Source organism: Dermochelys coriacea, chromosome 1 (assembly GCF_009764565.3).
Source record: "Dermochelys coriacea isolate rDerCor1 chromosome 1, rDerCor1.pri.v4, whole genome shotgun sequence".
In the NCBI taxonomy this organism is placed as follows: Eukaryota; Metazoa; Chordata; order Testudines; family Dermochelyidae; genus Dermochelys; species Dermochelys coriacea.
This window is the reverse complement of record NC_050068.2, coordinates 60,897,714-60,920,623: the sequence shown is the minus strand read 5'-3', so window position 1 is coordinate 60,920,623 and position 22,910 is coordinate 60,897,714. Positions and strand designations below refer to the sequence as shown.

At 42.4% G+C, this 22,910-nt stretch overlaps 1 long non-coding RNA gene across 5 annotated transcripts; it reads left to right on the top strand.

Moving 5' to 3' along the window:
• Positions 1–7,569: 7,569 nt before the first annotated feature.
• Positions 7,570–22,393, top strand: LOC122457215. 5 transcript variants are annotated; one of them, XR_006276660.1, is made up of 5 exons: positions 7,570–8,959; positions 15,532–16,513; positions 18,578–18,623; positions 20,227–20,326; positions 21,281–22,393. It is a non-coding gene; the product is annotated as an uncharacterized LOC122457215 (long non-coding RNA). The 5 variants fall into 5 exon arrangements; XR_006276661.1 differs by lacking the exon at positions 18,578–18,623; XR_006276658.1 differs by having other exon boundaries at positions 20,227–22,393.
• Positions 22,394–22,910: the final 517 nt, after the last annotated feature.

The following is a 22,910-nucleotide window of genomic DNA, read 5'->3' as shown; positions in this document are numbered from 1 at the left end:
AACCACCACACATACTTTTAATAGTCAGACATTTCCATGTTTTGTCAGCACCCCCAAAACACTACTCAAGTATTATATTTAATGTTAGGGTTCTCTAGTGCCATTAAATAATCATGTCTGAGTGATTGATTATAAGCTGGTCAACTTGAAAATAGAATAAAATAAGAACTTGCTGATTGAAAGGTTTCCTAAACTTGCCTGATTTGCCATTTGTCCTCTCTTAATGTCATTTCCTGCAGTCGCCGTGCTCTCCTGAATCTGATGCTTTCACCTTTCAATCAGGGCGAGCGTACCATTTCCATAACGCTTCTAACTGGCATATCAGGCCCTTGGAAGCTCAGCTTCAGGGGGGGATTGTGCCTCATGTGATAAAGGAAGCAAAATCATTGAATCATATTTTGCTCTCAGTACAGTGCACAACACTCATGCATGTAATCCACTGCAGCTAAGGGGGGACTTTTGGGTAAGAGCCTTTGATGCAAAGGCACAAAGCAGCTAGAGCATAGTGATGAATTTGCCCCAATGGAGTTACTCACACTTTGTATCAGTGTAACTGGGAGCGGCATCTGACTCAACGGTAGAACAGTTAGTGATACCACATGAGATGTCATCTCATGAACCTTTAGCCTGTGCACCATGGCCATGATATACATTCCAAATGGCATCCCCAATCCAGAATGCACCTTCACTATAACAGAAAATACAACTGGGAGCCAGAGAACCTGCTTCACCATTTACTTTGTACATTGTGTAAGTCATTTACATCTATGCAAAGATGGTGCAAAATGCTACCTTGGATGTGCATAGAGAATTTTGACAAGGTTTTAGCACAATGTCTACTATTATTATGTATTTGTATTACAGTAGTGCTTGGGAGCACTAGTCATGGATGAGGATTCCATTGTGCTCGGGGCTGTACAAACACAGAACAAAAAGACGGTCCCTCACCCAAGGAGCTTACACAAAGGAGAAATCAGTCCCACAATCTTCAAACACTAGGCAGGCTGTGGTAGCACCATGGCTTCAGGGTTCTAAACATTCTGCATCAATTTATCAAGATCTTCCCACATGTCTTTCTCTTATGCACAGCTAGGACAACCGTAGGCATCTGGAATGCATGTCTAGCTCTTGACCCAGCTGCTCTGGATCCACTTGCCTCTAAAACTTGGTAATTTATCAAAATGTTCTTCCAATTAAAAAAAAAAGACCTTCCACACTGATCTTAATATATTCTTAAATATATTAAAATAAGACAAATCTGAGGGCTGAGCCTCAGGTTCTTGTTTACTTAGCCTGCCCCTACAATTTGGATTAATTTAGAGGACAAACTGCAGCAAATTCATTCCTGATATAACTTCACTGAAGTTAACAGAGTTACACGAGGGATTAATTTGACCCATTGTGTCTACTTTGATTCTTGCCTATTTACACTGGATTTGGCTGAAGAAACCCTTGGCCCGATTATGTCTAAGTTCAGTTTATTTGACTTGTTCAGGTCCTACAGGGCTCCTAAGGTTCGCAGGCACCAGACAGCTGTGCTCAGCCTTGTCGGCTACAGTAACATCAAGGAAACCTATCAGAACTGGCAAAGCTTCAGAACACTGGAGTGCGCCTGGGTTACAATAGGCAAAACCATTCCAATGAAAATAAACTGTTCCTGGACGAAAGAGCTACCTCCATCTCCCATTTCTTTTTAAAAACCAGGGGATATGCTTTGATCAGACTTCAAGGTGAGAGCTGATATTCTGGAAGTTATCTTCTCACCAACAAAACAGCAGTAAGCAAGAGAGGAAATGGAGCAAAGCTACAGCACATTTGTAACAAGGCAAAAATCTGGCCATTGTATTTATCTCTTGCAAATGTGATTGTGAGCAAGGACATCAGCAAAAGAACCCACATGAACCTTAGCCAGGCTTTCCACTGTTGCAGCGTTACCCTATTTGCCTGAGTTCTGGATCCTATGGAAACATCACTCTCAGAGGAGATCAAGAGCAATGATGAACACACTCCCCCTGCCTAGTGTTTTCTTTGTGAATATAGATTTTTTGATTGTGAAAATCAAGTGCAAAAATGGTTTACAGTAACTGACCACTTTACCCACAGCCCCAGCACAGAAGGCAAGGCCAGATGTTTCAAAGGCTTGAGTAGCTGCAAATAATTTTTGACCCCTCTGGGGGTTCAAATGGTAGTTGAATGCCATGGGGATTTTCCAAGCTGGCACACCCAATGGTCACACCCAAGTTGTCTGAGCACCCAGTGGCTTGAGTATTCCAAGGGAACGTCTTACATAGGTATAAAAGGCTACCCAAAGGGAACACAACTGTGGAATTAGGTCCACAGGGTCTAATCCTGCTCTCAGTTATGCTAGTGTAAATCATCAGTTAGTCCATTTGGCTAGATTCAGTGGTATGCCCTGGCTGCCTGTAATGTAAAATACCTGAAAATTCAGCTTAGCTGTCCAGTTGAGCTTAGTTCATAGCTGTTTTGTGCTGCTGCAATGGTGTAGAGCAGCTGGAGCACACCAGTGAAAATGGCATGTCAATTTTCATGGAGTTACTCCAGATTTATAATGCACTGAGAGCAAAATTTGCAGCAAAAGAACCTGATCCTGCACAGCTGAAGTCAGTGAGAAGGTTGTCATTAATTTCAATAGGAACAGGGCCTAACCTACCCTCTGACCCCTGGAGAGTCCAGGCAAGGCTGAGGTACACTGGCAGAGCAAAGCGAAGGAAGCTTTTCGCTGCCCCATCCAGACTGTACCCATTCTGTAGATGAATAGAGGACTTCACTTTATATTTCTATCAACTGGGGCCCTTTCACCAGCACCGAATTCTATATTTAGAATGAAGAAGCAGCCAAACAAAGCAAACACGATTTCCATTTGTGTTTATGGTTATCTTGTTTGTTTGGATTCTTAGTTGAAAAGAAAACTGCTTGACAGGATATTCATAGGAAGGTAAATACAAACCATCCTCCTCCCGGTCTTTCCTTTATGAGGACAGGTTTTGAATGTGAAAATCAAGGGCAGCTAAAGCCCCCACAGAGAGCAGGTCACAGGTGGTCATCACTATGCAACAGATCAAAGACACTAAAATATTCATTAACAAGAACTGTTGCTTAACAAATGGTTGCATAGTATAGTTTTGCTTAACAATCTTGACTCCAGGTGCCCATACTACAGTTGATAGATTAGATTAAATAATACCAGGATGAACAATACTAAGAATAAACAGTTAAGTGAGTTAAGGAGTTGGCAAGGTTAAATGACCTCTTTGGACTGCTGATGGAGACACTTAGCATAATTGGGGTCTAATACAGTGTATTCAGGTTCAAAAACGAAGAGAACATAGGATTTGCTATACCAGCTCAGAACCCTGGTCCATTCTAGTCTAGTATATTCCTGTCTAGTAGCAGATAATAACTGACATATCCCTGGCTGGTCACTCCAGTATGCCCTGAAGAATGTGATTTCTTTGCTAGCTGAGCCCGCATGCTGTTTGCGTTCAGAAAATTACCCATCCCTTTTCAAATCTTGCCACAGCAGATGTTCTGATGACCACCTGCAGCAGTGAATTTCAATGCTGATGACATGTTGCAGACCACAATTTCCCTTTTTTGTCCTAAATGTGCTGTCCTTTAATTTCAAGCACACTTTTGTTCTTCCTTTGTTATGGCAGAGGATTTTTAAAAATGAAGGACCAATTAATTTTCATGACGCTCTTCATAACTTTTGAATCCTCTGCATGTGATCCCCCTGTTACTCTTCCTCTGTCTGGTAGCAGGAAGTAAACCAAAAGAAGTACCACATCCAGCTCCCTCATTGTCCCCCCCAAGCATCTGGAAACCCCTCTGTGAGTGCTGGGAGGGACCTGGGCTCTGCCACATTAGAGGTGATGGATGGAGGGCAGAAGGAGAGATGAGCCACTGTCCATGACATGATGATCCCAACACCAGAATAGCTCTATCACTCCTCATCACAGCATCAGTGCAAGCGCATGTGTGGTTGGGACAGGAGGAGGCATAAAGTGCGCTGTACTCTAGCTAGTCCCAGCTAGTAGCTGTTGCAGGCAGCCCTAAGTTAGAGTATCTATGGGGTTCCTATAGCTTATGCCAGGGACCAGGCCAGGCCCCTGCTTCCGCCAGAATCCAATGAGCTATGAAGTGACATACATCTTGGTTTCTTTCCCCACTAAAGCTGTGCTGAGTTCAGCTTGGTCACAGCTCAGAATCAGGGCCCTAAGTCTTCCTGTCACTTGCTAGCTGCGCCACTCTTCAGCACCTCTTCGGGCCAGGACCCCGCCAGTCTGTCTCTAGCTGGACAACTGATATGCTCAATTAGAACCTTCTAGCCAGGCCCCCGTGCTCTGCATCTGCTTTCTCCCCTTTCCTGTCTTGTTTGCTGTTCACTGAACTATCATCCTGCTATTAAAACAGGCCCTGAGTTGGCTTCAGTCTTCCAACCAGAGCGCTCAGTGAGATTTGCACACCTCTGAGTGAACCTTCGTGATGCGTATGGTTGGCACACCCCACGAGATTTATTTTGAGTTTTAGGCTTACGTAGACCCACACAATGGTCGACTTCAGCAAATGTGTGAAAGTGGTAAGTTTATTCCGTTTTTTTTTTCTTGTTAGGGTTTGATATTTATCAAGGTACTTAGAAGTTCCTAATCACTGCTTAACTTTGGCTAACATTGTCATAACTCTGCTTTCTGCTGGCTTTGGCCCCAAGAGATTTATTCATATTATTTATATTACAATAGTGCTTACAGGCCTCAGCCAAGATCGTAGCCCCATTGTGATAGATGCTGTACAAACACATAGTAAGAGACAAAACAAAGGTGGAAGGGGAAACTGAGGCATGGTGCTGTGAAGTGACCTGTCCAACGGCCACACAAGTAGGTCAGTGGGCAGAGCTGGCTATAGAATCCAGGTCTCCTGAGCCCCAGTTCAGTGCCCTGTCCCAGCAACAGGTTTACAAAAAACAAACATTGTCCAGTTTCACCAGGAGGTCTGAAATCTGGTGAGTTTCACTTGGGTTCACAATTAGTTGCAAAAAATTCACACCGCTTTACTTTTAGGCTCAAATGCCCTGGAATGGTCCATTACACTATTTTACACTCTGGCTTTCAGAAGTGCTGTACACTTTACATCCCAAATCAAACACAGATTGCAAAAGCTTTTACTCAGGTAGCTTGCTTGCTTCCTGTTTTTATTTAACAACAATATCCCTAGTTGTGAGAGACTTGCAATTTTTTTGCAGTCTTTCCTACTGAAAAGCCCAAATACCCCAGAGACATCAAACCAATTTGTTGAAACCATGCATTCCCTCTCCCTTCCCTTTCGCTCGCAGGAGTCACTAACTGGCTTGTTTTTGAACTGCAATCTGAAAACATCAAAATTATTACTTTAGTTAAAAAGGGATACCAGAAATCAGGATGCAGCAGCAGCAGCTACTTGCTGTAAAATAACTGAGGCTCCTCATTCAGCTACAGTGTGTTACACTGGGGAACTTTTAGTTAAATATACAAGACAAAAAATACATATTTCATTAACCATTGACTTGATCTCTGGAACTATCATATTTATCACTAGTGTACAAAACAGGAAAAATTTCATATACACCCTGTCACGCTGCCTGGAGTAGCTCAAGACCGTGACTGCCAACCTCAGGGCAGACTATTACAAACCAGGGCACAAACCCCAAGCTGGTTGTATGTTCTATAATTAAATTTCAACAACCAAGTATCAAGTGTGAACTCCTCAAGCACTAGAACAGCCTTAACATGGAGTGACAGACAGTCTCCTTGGGCACTCCAGTCTATCTTGTCATCCAGGAAGGCCTACCTTTCTGATAGATGGTCCCTTACACCAAAAATCACAATGATGTTCAGGTTACTCCCAGTCCCAAAGGATCAGTCACTTACCCCAGGTCAATTTATTTTAGGTCTCTCACCAAAGACAATGCTCGAAGCCAATCCTGTAATAAACTAACTAAAGGTTTACTAACTAGGAAAAAGAAATGAGCGTTATTTACAAGGTTAAAGCAGGTAAACATACACACGCAAATTAGTTAGTCTTAGGTTCCAAAAGACAATAGAAGCTGCTGTAATATGCAAGCTCTAGAAGTCTTTAGGGTTAGCATAAGCTAAGCAGCTTGTGGATCCCTTGCTTATGCTTAGAAATATTCCCCTCTCCAAATTCCAAGCAGCATAGCAATACAAATCCATCAGGGATTTTTATTGCTGTCCCCCAAAGTTCAATCTATGAGGGGATGAGAATTTGTGCATGTTCACTCTCCATGGGTATTTGAGGGAGAAATCAACAAAACCTTTTGTCCACTGATATTCCACAGTGGTTCATCTGGGGTCTGTATGCCTTCTTTTTTTGTTGGGCAGGGAATGACATCTCTTCTGGTGAACTCCTATTTCATGCTTAGTAATGCTTCCCTCCTCGCTGTGGGGATTTCCAGTTTCAGAGCAACCACTTTAACAGTTACAGACCAAATACTTAAATATGACCTAATAACATGGAATACAGATATTGTAAGTGAGATTAAGGCAGGCAGCAACTCACAAGCATTTCACAAAGTCCACACACTAAACACATCTCTCTCAAGCTAATACCTGTTTTAACAATACTAACACACAGGTTAGCCAGACTGGTTTCCAGCTATGCATTTGTCAGTATGCAGTGAGGCCTAGGGGCCTTCGCATGAGCATCACACATGCCCTCCCATCCCTACGTCATTCCCTGTCAACCAAGAGGCATCACTCTGAGACCTGTCACTATCTCCTTGTTCTCAGTATTGGGGTGGAGGGGAGTGGGTCAAAGTGCAGAGGGAACAAACCATATTCTCCTTTCCCAAACTATTTGACAAAACTAACAAGTTTCCGCCCCCTGCCTGTTTATCTTGCAGCGAGTTAATGCTTAGTCATGCTCTGGAGTGTGCTACGGAGCCTCAGCCTTTCACAGTGTGTGTCTATATAACAGCATGTAACAATGTAAATGATTGCACTGGCATTAGCCCAGCTAGAATAGAAATGCTGCTGGCCAGGGAAATGCTGCTGACAGATACTATAGTCTTATGGTGTGCCCTGTCAGAAATAATGTGCTGAGTCTCAAGAGTCTGCCAGATTGATGAGCCCCATCGGCTCGCCTGCAAACCAACAAACAACGCTGGCTGAGTCAGCAAAATGTCCAGGCAGCTCACCTCCTGCAAGTGTTTTTATTTCAGATGTCGGGAAAAGGAACACTGATACTCTATAACCAGAGCATTGTTCCCCTTGTTAGTTCTGATTTCTCTGAGAAACTAAAGTGGTTTTTCCTGGTGCCATTTTCATTACCTTCTCTGTGAAGAAGAGCAAAAGCTGCATAATTAGGTAACTGTGCCAATTGATTTTATCCCCTTCTTTCTAGGAACTAATCTGATGCACTAAATAAACTATATAATCATGTCTTTTTTCCTAAAGATTATCTTAGTTATATTTACCCATTCAGTGTCTATTATTATTTCCATTTGTAGCTATACAACTGCAGTACTAGGTTATTATTTTTTATTTTATGGGCATTGAAAGGGATTGCATCTGTTCTTATCGGTGCCTCTCAGCAGGGCCAGATTTTGAGCTCAGTTACCCTAGTGTAAATCTGGAGTACCCCATTGATTTCAATCTGGCCATTCTGTTTGTACACCAGCTGCTGGCAGCCCTGGAGAACAGGCTGGACCTTCTTTTGGAGACAATCAGTGCCTCACTTGAAGTGGCCACTGGCAAAATTCTCAAGGTGTCCCTTACATAGGGAGCTCCCTTGTTCTAGTTTCCTTTTGGTTTTCAATTATTTGCAATGGGAATGCAGAATTGTGAATAGACTATTTTATTTATTGCAATGGAGAACAACATACTGTGTCATGCCCATCTGCTACTCTGGGAGCCTTTGATATTATTTAAAAAAAAATACAACCCACCAATAAACTCCCAGGAAGAGCTCCAGCAAAATTCCACTCCCAACACAATGCAATGGGGAAGGCCTCTGTCCCCATAAATACTCTCCCATGTCAAGCGCCAACTGGTCCAGCAGCCCAGACAAGAAGATGCATCTGGTAGGGTGCTCTAAAGGACAACAATCCCGGGCTATTGCAGCCCAAGGACAGCAGTTTCTTTTACACCTGAGGGTTCCTTGCAGGGATAATGATTTATAATGAAGTTGCTAATGCACATAATCCAGCACATGGTCTTTTGTCCCCAGTCTCCATTTGATTTTTGATGAGTTCAGAGGTATGGACAAAAATATCACTGTTGACTCATGCTAGCCAGTCCTTCCTTCTTGAATCTGAAAGCTCTGATCCGCCCATGGAGCAGCAGAATGAGATTAGGAAATGGCTCCTGAGCTCCCACATGACTGTGGGAAATACTAAGACTTGAGGTTCAAAAAAACCCCCAACACTGTGCTCAGTACACCTGCTATCCCAGGCATGGGGTTTTCCTGACAATCAGGCCATATCATGTAGTACTACTCAGAGTTCTGTGATGTGGCAAATATGGCAGGACTACGATGAGACCAACAAGCTCAGTTTCATGCAAGTATTATTTTAACACATGCTTTGAACTCAGATCTCTTTGAGACACAAGGCAAGTGCTTTATACAAACTTTAGCCCAGTAGCTATGGTCTCTCTGACTATTCCTGGACTGATAAATACACACCCTGTGATGTGTTGTTACTTAGCTATCAGTCACTGTTATATGTTACTGCTTCAATAATTACTGGTTTGTACGCACTTCACATGAATTTGAATTGATACAAGTGCAACACTCTCAGCAGGGTGAAGCAGTGCATCATTGCCCTTCTCCATGAACAGAATGGATTCTTATGCATTACTGCTTCAGATGTGACCTGCTCACAGTAGCAGCCACATGCCCGTTCAGCAAGGGACCTGCTGATGACCACAGTTGGATGGATGTCCAGGTATGTTGCCATCTGCTGTAGCTGGACTTGGTCCTAAAGATGTGTTAAAATTCAGAAGACCTCTTGAAAATATTGTACCTCTAGCATTTCACAAGTCCAGCAGTGCAGGCATATTAGCAATTATCTAACAAGGTGTGTGGAGAACTGTGTGGCCAAAGGGAATTGTACTCTAGAGTATTTCAGAATCATTGAGAGACAGGAGCTGGCTTTAGGCCTGAATATGGGGTAGAAACCATACCATTTGCTTTAGTCAATGATATTCCCCTGTTTGCAGATGATGACAGAATGACAGTGCTGATTTCATTTCGATCTGTCAGCAGCCATTCATACCTTGACCAGGAGGGCATGTGAAAACATCTGCAGGCCCTAGCAGACTTCTGATATATAGGTGCCAATTCCCGTTGTTCTGAGAGGACCCAGAGAGGAGCAGTGGAAAAGTGCTCTTCTGTCCTGAGACCTCTCTCATGAAGGGTGCACGCACAGAGGTCTACTTTGTCACCTGTTGTTAGGGTGACCAGATAGCAAATGTAAAAAATCGGGAGGGGGTGGGGAGTAATAGGTGCCTATATAAGAAAAAGCCCCCAAAAGCGGGACTGTGCCTATAAAATCGGGACATTTGGTCACCCTACCAATTATTCAATGTGTACATGAGACTGCTGCGATGGAGGGGGCGGAGGTGCTAGTGAAGAGATGTGCAATGTATTCAGCCTGGCTGACAGCGACTCTGACCAGGGAGGAAAGAAAGCTGGTTGGGGGTGGGAACCAGAAATTATGCAACTGCCCCCAGCTGAAGGCCTGTGATTGTAATACAGGAGTGCACACTAAGTGTGTTATTAGATTCTGGTCTTCTGAATGCTCAGGGAATGACAGTGGCCAATGGCACTTTTTTCCTCTCGGCCTGAGATGAGCGTGGATTAATATAATGTGCTCTGTCTGGGGCTGTACACTGAGACCACTGGCAAACTGAAGCAGTTTAGAATGCTCCAACCAGACTAAGTGCAGTTTCACTCTGGAAGCAAATTACCTCAGTGATCTAGAATCTGCAGTGGGCTCCCAGGCAATTCTTGAGAGGAATCCAAGGTGTTTGCCTTCCCTGTGCAGCCCTCAATGATTGAAAAGTGGCAACCAAGGGGACAACCCCCTGTCTCCCCCAGTACTATACTACAGCAGCTATGCTCAACTGAGGTATGGGAGCTGGATCTTTGCCTTTGGGATTCACTCTACACCCTGCTCTGCCAGAGCCTGGATCTGTTAACAATCTGGGCACTCATCTTTTCTCCTAGGTATTTAAAGAGTGGGAAGGGTTGAACAGGTTCTCAGGTCTGTTTAACCTGCTGGTTATGTAAATGTTATGTCTGAAAGAGCAATAATTTTGAGAGGGGGGGGGTAACTGTTCTGAGCTTAGAGTGGGCACTTGTTTATGCTTCTCTAAATCAGAAAATAATTTTAAAAAATGCTTGCTAACCCACTTGAGATCATAAGATGAACTGCAGTATAGAAATATTATTATTATTTATTATTATTAGTGGCTTATGTGAAATGGGCCAGAGGGTTCAGGATACTTCCATTGTGATATGTGTCCTGCAGATTTCCTTTCTTTGTTATCAAAATTAAACAGAAAACAAGTCCATATTGGAAAAATTGTTGTGATGAAACCAGAGCCTTGTTAAATAAAATCCAGTTCCAAAAAGAAAATACTTTTCAACCAGAGCTGGAAAATACTTGATTACACATAAAGCTTTTAGGTCTCAGGTTCACAACTTTTGCAAATCATGTTGAATTAGTTTGAGCAGGATATCATGAATTGATCTGAACACATTTTACTTTAAAACAAATTTAAAAACTTCATTGTGAAAAACTTATTCCCAGGCATGTTGTAAAGCCATTTCTGCCTTTCAGATGCCCAGCCAGACAGTGTGCAATGTTTGTATAGTACCTAGCACAATGGGGCCTGAGCCATTATTACAGTTCCTAGGTATAGCTATTATCACAATACCAATGAATACTAATAATAATAATACCAACCATGGCCTCACAAAGTAAGAAGGCAGCATGCGGGAAAGCTTGTCATCAGTAGGAATTAGTCAAAAATTATTAAAATATAATGCAGCTATTTATAAGCTATATTTTTATCATGACTGTCAACAGATGGCTTAGGCAGTGGTGCTATAAGGAGGGCTTTGGGATGTATGGCCACTGGGAGGCATTCACGGACAGAGGACAGTTCTCTCAGGATGGACTTCATCTGAGTAGGGAAGGAAATAGACTTCTAGGATCAAGGCTGGCACAACTGATAAAGAGAGCTTTAAACTAGGAATTAGGGGGACATGGATGGGAGATGTCCAGAAAATCTCCACGCCAGATTTTAGCATTGAGAGGGAAGAAGATGAAGTAAGAAAGGATACAGCCATGGGTAGGAGAATGTATATAAGGAGCGAGGGCGGTGTGGATACTAGTCTAATAGGTTATACTGGCTGTAGAATGACTGTGCCTAATAGGGTACAAAATGTGAGCGAGTCCAAACAGCAAAAATTAAGATGTTTATACACCAATGCGAGGAGCCTAGGTAACAAAATGGAGGAACTAGAGCTACTGGTGCAGGAAGTGAAACCAGATATTATAGGGATAACAGAAACATGTTGGAATAGTAGTCATGACTGGACTACAGGTATCGAAGGGTATGTGCTCTTTAGGAAAGACAGAAACAAAGGTAAAGGGGGTGGAGTAGCATTGTATATCAATGATGAGGTAGAATGTAAAGAAATAAGAAGCGATGCAATGGATAAGACAGAGTCCATCTGGGCAAAAATTACATTGGGGAAGAAAACTAGTAAAGCCTCTCCTACGATAGTGCTTGGGGTGTGCTATAGACCTCCGGGATCTAATTTGGATATGGATAGAGCCCTTTTTAATGTCTTTAATAAAGTAAATACTAATGGAAATTGCATGATCATGGGAGACTTTAACTTCCCAGATATAGACTGGAGGACCAGTGCTAGTAATAATAATAGGGCTCAGATTTTCCTAGATGCGATAGCTGATGGATTCCTTCATCAAGTAGTTGCTGAACCGACTAGAGGGGATGCCATTTTAGATTTAATTTTGGTGAGTAGCGAGGACCTCATAGAAGAAATGGTTGTAGGGGACAATCTTGGCTCAAGTGATCATGAGCTAATTCAGTTCAAACTAAATGGAAGGATTAACAAAAATAAATCTGCAACTAGGGTTTTTGATTTCAAAAGGGCTGACTTTCAAAAATTAAGGAAATTAGTTAGGGAAGTGGATTGGACTGAAGAACTTATGGATCTAAAGGTAGAGGAGGCCTGGGATTACTTTAAATCAAAACTGCAGAAGCTATCAGAAGCCTGTATCCCAAGAAAGGGGAAAAAATTCATCGGAAGGAGTTGTAGACCAAGCTGGATGAGCAAGCATCTTAGAGAGGTGATTAAGAAGAAGCAGAAAGCATACAGGGAGTGGAAGATAGGAGGGATCAGCAAGGAAAGCTACCTAATTGAGGTCAGAACATGTAGGGATCAAGTGAGACAGGCTAAAAGTCAAGTAGAGTTGGACCTTGCAAAGGGAATTAAAACCAATAGTAAAAGGTTCTATAGCCATATAAATAAGAAGAAAACTAAGAAAGAAGAAGTGGGGCCGCTTAACACTGAGGATGGAGTGGAGGTTAAAGATAATCTAGGCAGGCCCAATACCTAAACAAATACTTTGCCTCAGTCTTTAATAAGGCTAAAGAGGATCTTGGGGATAATGGTAGCATGACAAATGGGAAGGAGGATATAGAGGTAGATATTACCATATCTGAGGTAGAAGCAAAACTGAAACAGCTTAATGGGACTAAATCGGGGGGCCCAGATAATCTTCATCCAAGAATATTAAAGGAATTGGCACCTGAAATTGCAAGCCCATTAGCAAGAATTTTTAATGAATCTGTAAACTCAGGAGTAGTACCGAATGATTGGAGAATTGCTAATATAGTTCCTATTTTTAAGAAAGGGAAAAAAAGTGATCCGGGTAACTACAGGCCAGTTAGTTTGACATCTGTAGTATGCAAGGTCCTGGAAAAAATTTTGAAGGAGAAATTAGTTAAGGACATTGAAGTCAATGGTAAATGGGACAAAATACAACATGGTTTTACAAAAGGTAGATCGTGCCAAACCAACCTGATCTCCTTTTTTGAAAAAGTAACAGATTTTTTTAGATAAAGGAAATGCAGTGGATCTAATTGACCTAGATTTCAGTAAGGCTTTTGATACTGTGCCACATGGGGACTTATTAGTTAAATTGGAGAAGATGGGGATCAATATGAACATCAAAAGGTGGATAAGGAATTGGTTAAAGGGGAGACTGCAACGGGTCCTACTGAAAGGCGAACTGTCAGGTTGGAGGGAGGTTACCAGTGGAGTTCCTCAGGGATCGGTTTTGGGACCAGTCTTATTTAATCTTTTTATTACTGACCTTGGCACAAAAAGTGGGAGTGTGCTAATAAAGTTTGCAGATGATACAAAGCTGGGAGGTATTGCCAATTCGGAGAAGGATCAGGATATTATACCAGAGGATCTGGATGACCTTGTAAACTGGAGTAATAGTAATAGGATGAAATTTAATAGTGAGAAGTGTAAGGTTATGCATTTAGGGATTAATAACAAGAATTTTAGTTATAAGTTGGGGACGCATCAATTAGAAGTAACGGAAGAGGAGAAGGACCTTGGAGTATTGGTTGATCATAGGATGACTATGAGCTGCCAATGTGATATGGCTGATAAAAAAGCTAATGCAGTTTTGGGATGCATCAGGAGAGGCATTTCCACTAGGGATAAGGAGGTTTTAGTACCATTATACAAGGCACTGGTGAGACCTCACCTAGAATACTGTGTGCAGTTCTGGTCTCCCATGTTTAAAAAGGATGAATTCAAACTGGAGCAGGTACAGAGAAGGGCTAGTAGGATGATCCGAGGAATGGAAAACTTGTCTTATGAAAGGAGACTTAAGGAGCTTGGCTTGTTTAGCCTAACTAAAAGAAGGTTGAGGGGAGATATGATGGCTCTCTATAAATATATCAGAGGGATAAATACAGGAGAGGGAGAGGAATTATTTAAGCTCAGCACCAATGTGGACACAAGAACAAATGGGTATAAACTGGCCACCAGGAAGTTTAGACTTGAAATCAGACAAAGGTTTTTAACCATCAGAGGAGTGAAGTTTTGGAATAACCTTCCAAGGGAAGCAGTGGGGGCAAAAGATCTATCTGGTTTTAAGATTCTACTCGATAAGTTTATGGAGGAGATGGTATGATGGGATAATGGGATTTTGGTAAGTAATTGATCTTTAAATATTCAGGGTAAATAGGCCAAATCCCCTGAGATATTAGATGGATGGGATCTGAGTTACTATAGAAAATTCTTTCCTGGGTATCTGGCTGGTGAATCTTGCCCATATGCTCAGGGTTTAGCTGATTGCCATATTTGGGGTCGGGAAGGAATTTTCCTCCAGGGCAGATTGGAGAGGCCCTGGAGGTTTTTCGCCTTCCTCTGTATCATGGGGCATGGTTGACTTGAGGGAGGCTTCTCTGCTCCTTGAAGTCTTTGAACCATGATTTAAGGACTTCAATAGCTCAGACATGGGTGAGGTTTTTCATAGGAGTGGGTGGGTGAGATTCTGTGGCCTGCGCTGTGCAGGAGGTCGGACTAGATGATCAGAATGGTCCCTTCTGACCTTAGTATCTATGAATCTATGAATCAGAAGATGCAATGGGTGCACATGCAGAAAACTCATATTTGCGAATGCCAACTGTAGACTGTAGCTGCTGGAGCTTACAGAGCCTCACCTTGAACACAGAAATGCTCATCTGCATGGTCAAGTGCAGGCTTGCTGCGGCAGAGTGCATTTGCCACAATTAATATGATGATCCTTTGTGTGTTAATCTCTTAGGGCCAGATAGCCCAAGCACTCAAAAAATCAGTCAGTCAAAGCAACATGAGGTAGTCTTAAAAAGCATGAGGTTTTGGGGGGAAGGGGGGGATTAAATAAGTTTTAAGTTCTTCTTATTTCCCTTCTGGTTTTGGAGATTTGAGGTCATATTTTCTCCCTTTTCACCTCAATTATGATGGCTGGAAATTTCCATATTTTAAAAAAAGAAAAGTGGAGATTCTCAAATCATCACTTGCCTTCAGGAGCTGGGTCTTTGCGTAAAATATTGTGACACTCATGATAAAAATGCAACAGTCGGCAACAGTGTAATAATAAGGAGCTTCCTTGCCTGGCTCAGGGGAGCACAGGAGCTGTGCTTACTTCCCTGGCATACTAAAAGGGTTGGAGTCGTAGGAGAGAGGCAGGACTGTCCTTTCTCCCACCAATACTCTTGGCAGCAGAGCTGGCTAGCCATTTGTCTGCAGGGTTGGTCATAGCAAGCTGGGTGCCAATGCCAAGGAGCCATTCTGCAGCCTGTCTTCCAGTATTCCACTTGGAGCATTGAAACTGCACATCACCCCTTTACTATAGGCTGTGCCTTAGGAAGCCTTTAATAAATAAAATGATTGTCTTACCTTTCTGCCTTCCAGTACTGAATTCCACTATACACGCCCCACCACACAGACTCTCCAAGGAGCTGCAATTAGCAAATGTAAAAAATATCAATGAAGGCCCGAAGACTAAAATGCATTGATTGTATGGATACCTCTTTTCTGACAGAGACTGGAATAATGGAAAGCTTCGTTCCTTTTCGATGACATCACTGGCTTCTGTGGCAGGCAACTAGCAGAGATTTTTTTCCTACTAATCAGGTACATTCAAAAGGCCTTGACAGAGCAGATATGAAGAGTTAATATTTGGCTTGACAGTGCCCACCATTGTTTTATGAAAAACTGTCACACTTCAGTAGCAAGTTCAAGCAATCGGTAAAGAACATTCTTGAGAAAGTGCCACCGGTGGCTTTGGCAATATTAGCACCATTGTTAGAAAAATGAAACCCACTAAAATCATGTTTGGTCCTTATGAGCACAGCCACTCAAATATCTGCTCTTAAGGGCTCTCCAGCCAGTTGTCAACAGTGCAGCTCTTGACAAGTTTCCATACAAAGGCACAACCATAGGCATCACATTGTCTTCTTTGTGCTACTTCCCTAAGCAGTGAGATGTTTTGCCTTTTGGAAAGGTAGTGACCTTTCCAGGAAACAAAAGAACAAGAAATATGATTATTTCTGTTTGGCGCTCCAAAGTAATGATCACGTGGTTAATACAGACACAATCCCCAGTAACTCTTGAGATGGGCATCTACGATGCAGAAAGTACAACAAAAACAGAAAGAAAAAAATTAGGTATTGCCCCCAGAAGAAGTCTAGTTCTAGTGCACAACAAACACAGACACCCAACCCCATCATTCAGATTTCCCAGTGCCTGTGCAAGATGAGCCTCTTGGTGAAGAGCAGCTGATTGGGACCCAAATCTAGGTGAACTAGATTTCTAGAGGAAATGCTGGTGGAAAGACAAAAGATGGTCTTGTGGTTAAATCAGTGGATTGAGCCTAAATCAAGGCAAAGCAAAGGTGAGTTTTGTTGTGTAAAACAACTTGTGTAAAACAAATTGCGCTCACTTAGCCCTAATCCTGAAAGGTGCTGAGTGTCTCTGAGAGGTGCTGTATTGCTTTAAATCCCAGGAAGCACTTAACCTCTTGCAGGATTGGATCTCTACAGCACCATCCACAAAGTTGTCACATCTAGTCTTAATCTAGGGTCAGATCTTGCAACTGTATTCATGTGGATGGACCAGCTATGCCCAGCACTATAGGGCTGTGAAGCTGATTGGTGTCTCAGAGCTAAGGCAATACAAATAATCAATAACCACAGGTATTTCTAAAAAGTGGCTAGTGATTTTTGTTGCCATTGGGTGCCCAATGTGAGAAACCCTAAAGGCCTTATTTTGACAAAGTGCTGAGCACTTCCATTTGAGATCAGGTTTCTTGCAGGCCTCAAGAACTCCGAATTGACGCATTCAGAGAGTTATGTCTGAAACCCTTGGTCAATCAGTATAATAAGAAAAAGATATTGAAGTCAAATGTCTAGTGACATTACGAGTGGCCAAAAGTCTCCAATTAATTTTTTTTTATGGAGAATTGGGTTTTCAGCTAAATGAAAGTTTTCTCTGAATGTGTCTCCTTTCCTCAAAAATTGTCAATTTTTAGTTAGACGACCAAAGTCCCAAGGCCCTTTCTTTGAAAATTGTCAACTTTTAGTTAAAAAATCTAAAACTTGAAAACCAAACCTGTTTGGCCAAATGTTTCGTTTTTTAATTTTTTTGACAAAAAGTCAACATTTTCCATAGGGAAAAGACTCGACGTTTTGCAGCCAGCTCTAGTTACAATGTGCTTGACCATATCATGAAATGTCTCTTACTATAATAAAATGCAATCAAATCCCATCTTGGGAAGGGAACCATATGGCAACTCCCACCAGAGTTACTCTTAACAAACAAGTTGCAGTAGCTCTGGAATGTTAGCAGAAATGCCTGAGCTCATAGGTGAAGTATCTTTAACAATAAACACTTTCATATCTGCCAAGTCTACTGGTTTTCCCCATAGACTGCTGCTTTGGGGTCCTGTGTATGTGGATACAGAACCAATCTAGTGTTTTTCTAATGATGGGCTACAAGTTTTATGTGTGGGGATTTCACATTAAACCACTGTGTTGTTTGGTTTCAGAGTAGCAGCCGCGTTAGTCTGTATTCGCAAAAAGAAAAGGAGTACTTGTGGCAGCTTAGAGACTAACGGTGATCTTCAAAATGAAAAATAAATTATCTGCCCCTTTTTGCTGCTTTTGGGTTTTTAAAGAGAATTTGACAGGCTTGTTGAGCAGTTTCTTTTAGAAAGCGCCATTTTCTTCTGTTTTTCTATTTTAGAAATATAAATATCAAGACTTGTTTTCACTGACAGTCTGGAGAGGAAATTTTCCCAGCCCTCAGTTGAAGGCTGGTGTGCTTGGCTACTGCAGCTAGTTAAGTATTAACAGGGAGTTTGTTAGGTGAAGTGCTGACACTAGGCTGTTTGCTCTCCTGCCAGCTGTCAGCTGGGCTCTTGCCCTGAATAGCGTCTTCACAAAGAGAATTTTTCCCTCTAGTGTTCATCAGAAGTTTGAGCTAAATCAGTGTTAACATCCCCCACCCTCCCACCCCTCTCCAATAAACAGAGTCGGATCCTTTGCCCTGCTGTTTCTCCTTTGCACTGCTCAAGTGGCTAAGCCAGTCTGTCTTCCCCTTCACATAGCTGAATGTCAGAACTGGCTTTATGGTTTTGCCATGTGTAGTGACAGAACAGGGCTCCCTGTTGTGCAATTGAAGTGGGGGAACCAGAATTAGCTCAAAAGGTTTAAAACAAAGGTGGATCAAAGCCATAAATGTCAAATGTAGATCCAGATCCAAACCTTCCCAAAGTTCAAGGGGATTTGGATCAAGACTTCTGGTCTGGCCCAAGACAGAAGCAAGGACCAAAAGCAAAGTCATTCACCAGATCAGAACTTCCTCAAAGTTTGGGGATGGTTGGATTTGTGGTTTTGATTCAGTTCCATCTCTAGTTTAATAATGACTTTCTGTTTCCCTGACTTCTCTCATAATTCAGGGGAAGCTAAATCCAGATACCTCACCGTCTCTGGCAAGACATAATTGTAAGCAAATCTTTCACCAGATTGATTTTTTTATTTGTTTAACCTCCATCATTCTCAAGTAGATTTCCCATTTCATCTCTGTCAGATTGGAAACATCCATTGAGGAAGCTTCTCAGGGGCTATATTGGGATTGGTCAGGTTGCTGTCTGGAACTGTGATCTAACTGTTTTTTGGCAGGGGACAGAAGTGGCGGGGGGGGTATACTAGAAGAAGAAGAAGCTAGAGTTCCAAAGATTGCATTTCCAATGTATAAACTTAAGGGGATCTTCTGAGCTCCCAGGGACACAGTGGTTGAAAATTGACATTTCTGCACTTCCTTTTGACATTGGTGGGGCTGAATAAAAGGTAATTAGCCTAGAAGCTCTGTTAACTGACACTGCTTCCCCGCACTCCTTTACTGCCTCCAGATTTGTCTTCATAGAATAGAGCGGATGGAAGCAGTACCGGAAATGCATGCAGTTTTGGCACAGTTAAATTTAGGAGCACATGCTTTTAATGATTTGTGGTTGAATTGATACAAATCAAATTCCCAGACGGATTTTTGGGGTAGGATGTGTTAAAGGAAGTTGGCAGAAAAGCACTTTATTAGCGAGTGCGAAGTAACACAGGTTTGATCTCTGGCCTACACCTAGGGCATATGGTGTGACAAAGTGGGAATTTTCTGCAATATTTCTATAAATTCTAGGCATGCCTCAGTTTCCCTCTGTATGTTGCATTGTTATCGAGTGGGTGCAAAGGGGTTAACATTGCTCCTGGAACAGTGCAGGAGATAGGAAGAGTGTGTGTGTATGTGCGCGCGTGCGTGCACGCTGTCTGGGGAGAATTAATAGAGTCATTAAAGAACTGCTCAAGCTGACCCAAATCAACAAAAGGGCCAGCAAAACAAAGAGATGCCCCAAGGACTGAACAATCAACACCTAACAGTAGGAAATGCCAGCAAGTGAGACTTGGGAACTGAGCTGGAGGGAGCCTAGACAAGGAAGACAAAGGATGAGCAAGAGAGCCAGAGATGGAGTCCATCACAGCTTGGCTGGTCCACCAGGGCACTTATTTGATGAGGGTGGACTATGGCTTAATTTCTGCCTCTCTGTGCTAAGATAAAAACTTTCAGATTCATTATGGCAGGTTAATAATAAATGGCTACCTTGTTTTGAAAAGGCTGCTTGTGTCTCTGTGAATACTCACTGAGAGGAGTATAGTACAAACTTCCTACATGAGTTTGGCTTGGCTGGATTCGCTGCAGGGAGCCACAGAAAGAGACAGGGACTGCTGGTGCCAACAGCCCAGTCTGGGAGTCTTGGAGGCAACAGGCCTGCCTCTGTGGAAACGTGTGGGTCCTCTAAAAAGGTCACTCCCAGAAGACTGATGATAGGCTGGGGCATAGACCAGTACTTGTGACTCCATGCAACATGGATGTTACCCACCCATAATACAAAAAGAAAATTGGAACTCTCAGTGACTGATCTTTCTCTTTAGAAGGGTGGCTCTGGAAGATCATAGTGGTGACTCTGTCATGCATTTTCCAGAGTAACTCCAGTTTTAAAATGCATGATGTTTTTATGTTTCCTTTTATTTTGGTGAATAAACTATAAACTTCTACTAGGCACCAACTCTGCACCTGCCAAAGTGAGTCCATATGGGTCCTCCCTGATATTTTTACAGCCTACACAATTCAGCTTCCTGATCAAAGACAGCCTTTTGTGGTAATACTCTTGGCTTTTTATGACTAATGAACTGGAGGGACTTCTTCTGGTAGAATAGCACAGTTGGAATTTGGTTTTCATTGCAATAATGCTCTTTCTATAATCCCTTGCTAAGGAATAATCTTTAGCTTTACATCAATTGACTCTCAAAAGAATAAGAGTTTGTTACTGTGAAAACAGCAAACTGAGTATGTCCCCAAATGAGTAAAGTTTCCTTTGCCTGAATTGAATTCAGTGAATGTTTTCTTAAGTGTGGATGTTGATGGGTTCCTTTAGATGTGGTAGCCCCGTGAAATCTTGTGCATGTTTAGAACATTTACATGTGGTGATTTTTCCCAGTCGATCAGCTACTCCATTGTGATTGTCACTTTGCAATAGAAATAAACAGGCTGGCCTATTTCGAGAGCACCAAGTCAGAATTACAAGTTGAAAAAACATTTTAATGTTAATGGGCGGGATTCACAAAGATGCTTAAGTGTGTAACTCCCACTGATTTTGGAGTAAGGTGCCTAAGTACCTTTGTGAATCCCACTCAACATGTTTATAAGGACCATTGCCTATTCCATAATTAGAGAGAAGGTTATTTAGCTCACGATGCCTGTCAGCGAGAATTACAGCAACAGTAGCCTGAGAGCAGCATCTCAGATGGAAGGCAAGTCTTGTGGGTCAGCCAAGAGGACTTAGGCCTTGTCAGCACTGACCTTAAGCTGCAAGAATGGGTGATAAAAATGGCCTATCCTCCAGGACATTGTTATCTGCAAGTACTGGCAGCTCCAGATTCATCTGGGACTGGCCCTGTTCCATATAACTGTACAACACCTCTACTGCCCTACACTGAAGGTTTTCTCTGACCAGATTTAGGTATTGCACATGCTTCATGTACAACAGGTTAAGTTGTCTTTCGCATTAGAGTGGCTACACTTCATTAAAATGAATCTATTGTTTCCATGGCAGAACAAAATGTCCAAGTACGTGGCTAGTTATGGGAAGAGAGAAGATAATATGGTCGGACAATTTGAGTACTAGCATCCACTCCATCATGAAGAATTCAGAGTGAAGAACTGCTGGGTGAGGAAAGTGGTCAATTGAAGTATGTGACTACAAGAACCAGGCAGAGGAAAAGACCAGCTAATGAAGAAGAAATATAGTTCAGGAACAGGTTTGCTGAGTGGCACAGAAGGCGCCAGTAACTGAAGGTGGGAGGACAAGGAAGAAGAGAAGAGCAGCTACTCCTGTAAGAAGAGGGGGAAAGTCAATGGAGAAAGCCAGAGTTCAAAGCTCCAGGAGGCTACAGGATGACTCACAGAAGATTACAACGGAGAATAAAAGACAAGAGGACTTGCGGCCAGAAAGAACAGGAGGAAGGTTGGAGAATAACAAATCCCCAGGAAGAGGCAGGTCTACATGATTGATGACTCCCTACTAAGAAGAATGGAGAAGCCTATTACCAGAGCTGATCTAAGGAACAGAAGGTTGTGCCATCTGCCAGGAGCTAAGATATGGGATGTGGACCTGAGGCTGAAGAGAATCCTAATGGGAGCAGGACAGAATCCACTGATTGTCCTTCACATGGGAACAAATGATACAGCTAGAGACTCGCTGGAATGTATCAAGGGACACTATGCCAAGGGACACTGGGGAAGAAGCTTAAGGAAATGGAGGCTCAGGTGACCTTCAGTGGGATTCTACCTGTCTCTAGAGGAAGAGAACAAAGGCAAGACAAGATTATGATGACCAACAGATAGCTCAGGCTGTGGTGCTATAAGGAAGGCTTTGGGATGTTTGGCCACTGGGAGGCATTCATTGTCAGAGGACTGTTATCATGGGATGATCTCCACCTGAGTAGGGAGGGAAGTAGATTTCTGGGATGGAAGTTGGCGCAACTGATTAAAAGAGCTTTAAACTAGGAACTTGGGGGAAATGGTTGGGAGATGCTCATGTCATATCCTTGCCTGATTCTAATGTTGGGCAGAAGGAAAATCAAGTAAGAAAGGACACAGCAATGGAGAATGGAACAGCAAGGGGTAGGAGAATGGACATTAAAAGGAAAAATAGTGCTGATACCAATGAAGCACTCAGACTCAGACAACTTAATGGGACTAAATTGGGGACCCAGATAATCTCCATCTAAGAATATCAATGGAACTGGCACATGAAATTGCAAGACCAATAGCAAGAAGGTCTTGAAGTCTTTAAATCATGATTTGAGGACTTCAGTAATTCAGCCAGAGGTTATGGGTCTATTACAGGAGTGGGTGGTGAGTTCTGTGCTGCAGGAAGTCAGACACGATGGTTCCTTCTGGCCTTAAAATCCATGAGCCTATGTTATCCATGCTGAAAACAAGCCAGGATTTTCTTATTTATTCAGAGCTAAAAGCTAAGGCTCTTAACCAGTTCTTTCCCAAACAAACTCTTGTCAACAGTACTAGGTTGACATCGTAAGGTCCAAACTCCATTTTCATTCCTGGTCTTAGACAGACGCCTATGGGAATATTTAACATTGTTAATGTTTATGTAACTTTGAGAAAGTAAGCATCTGTGAAAAGCAAACACCGAAGGGTATGCGCCTGGCCAAAGAGAAACT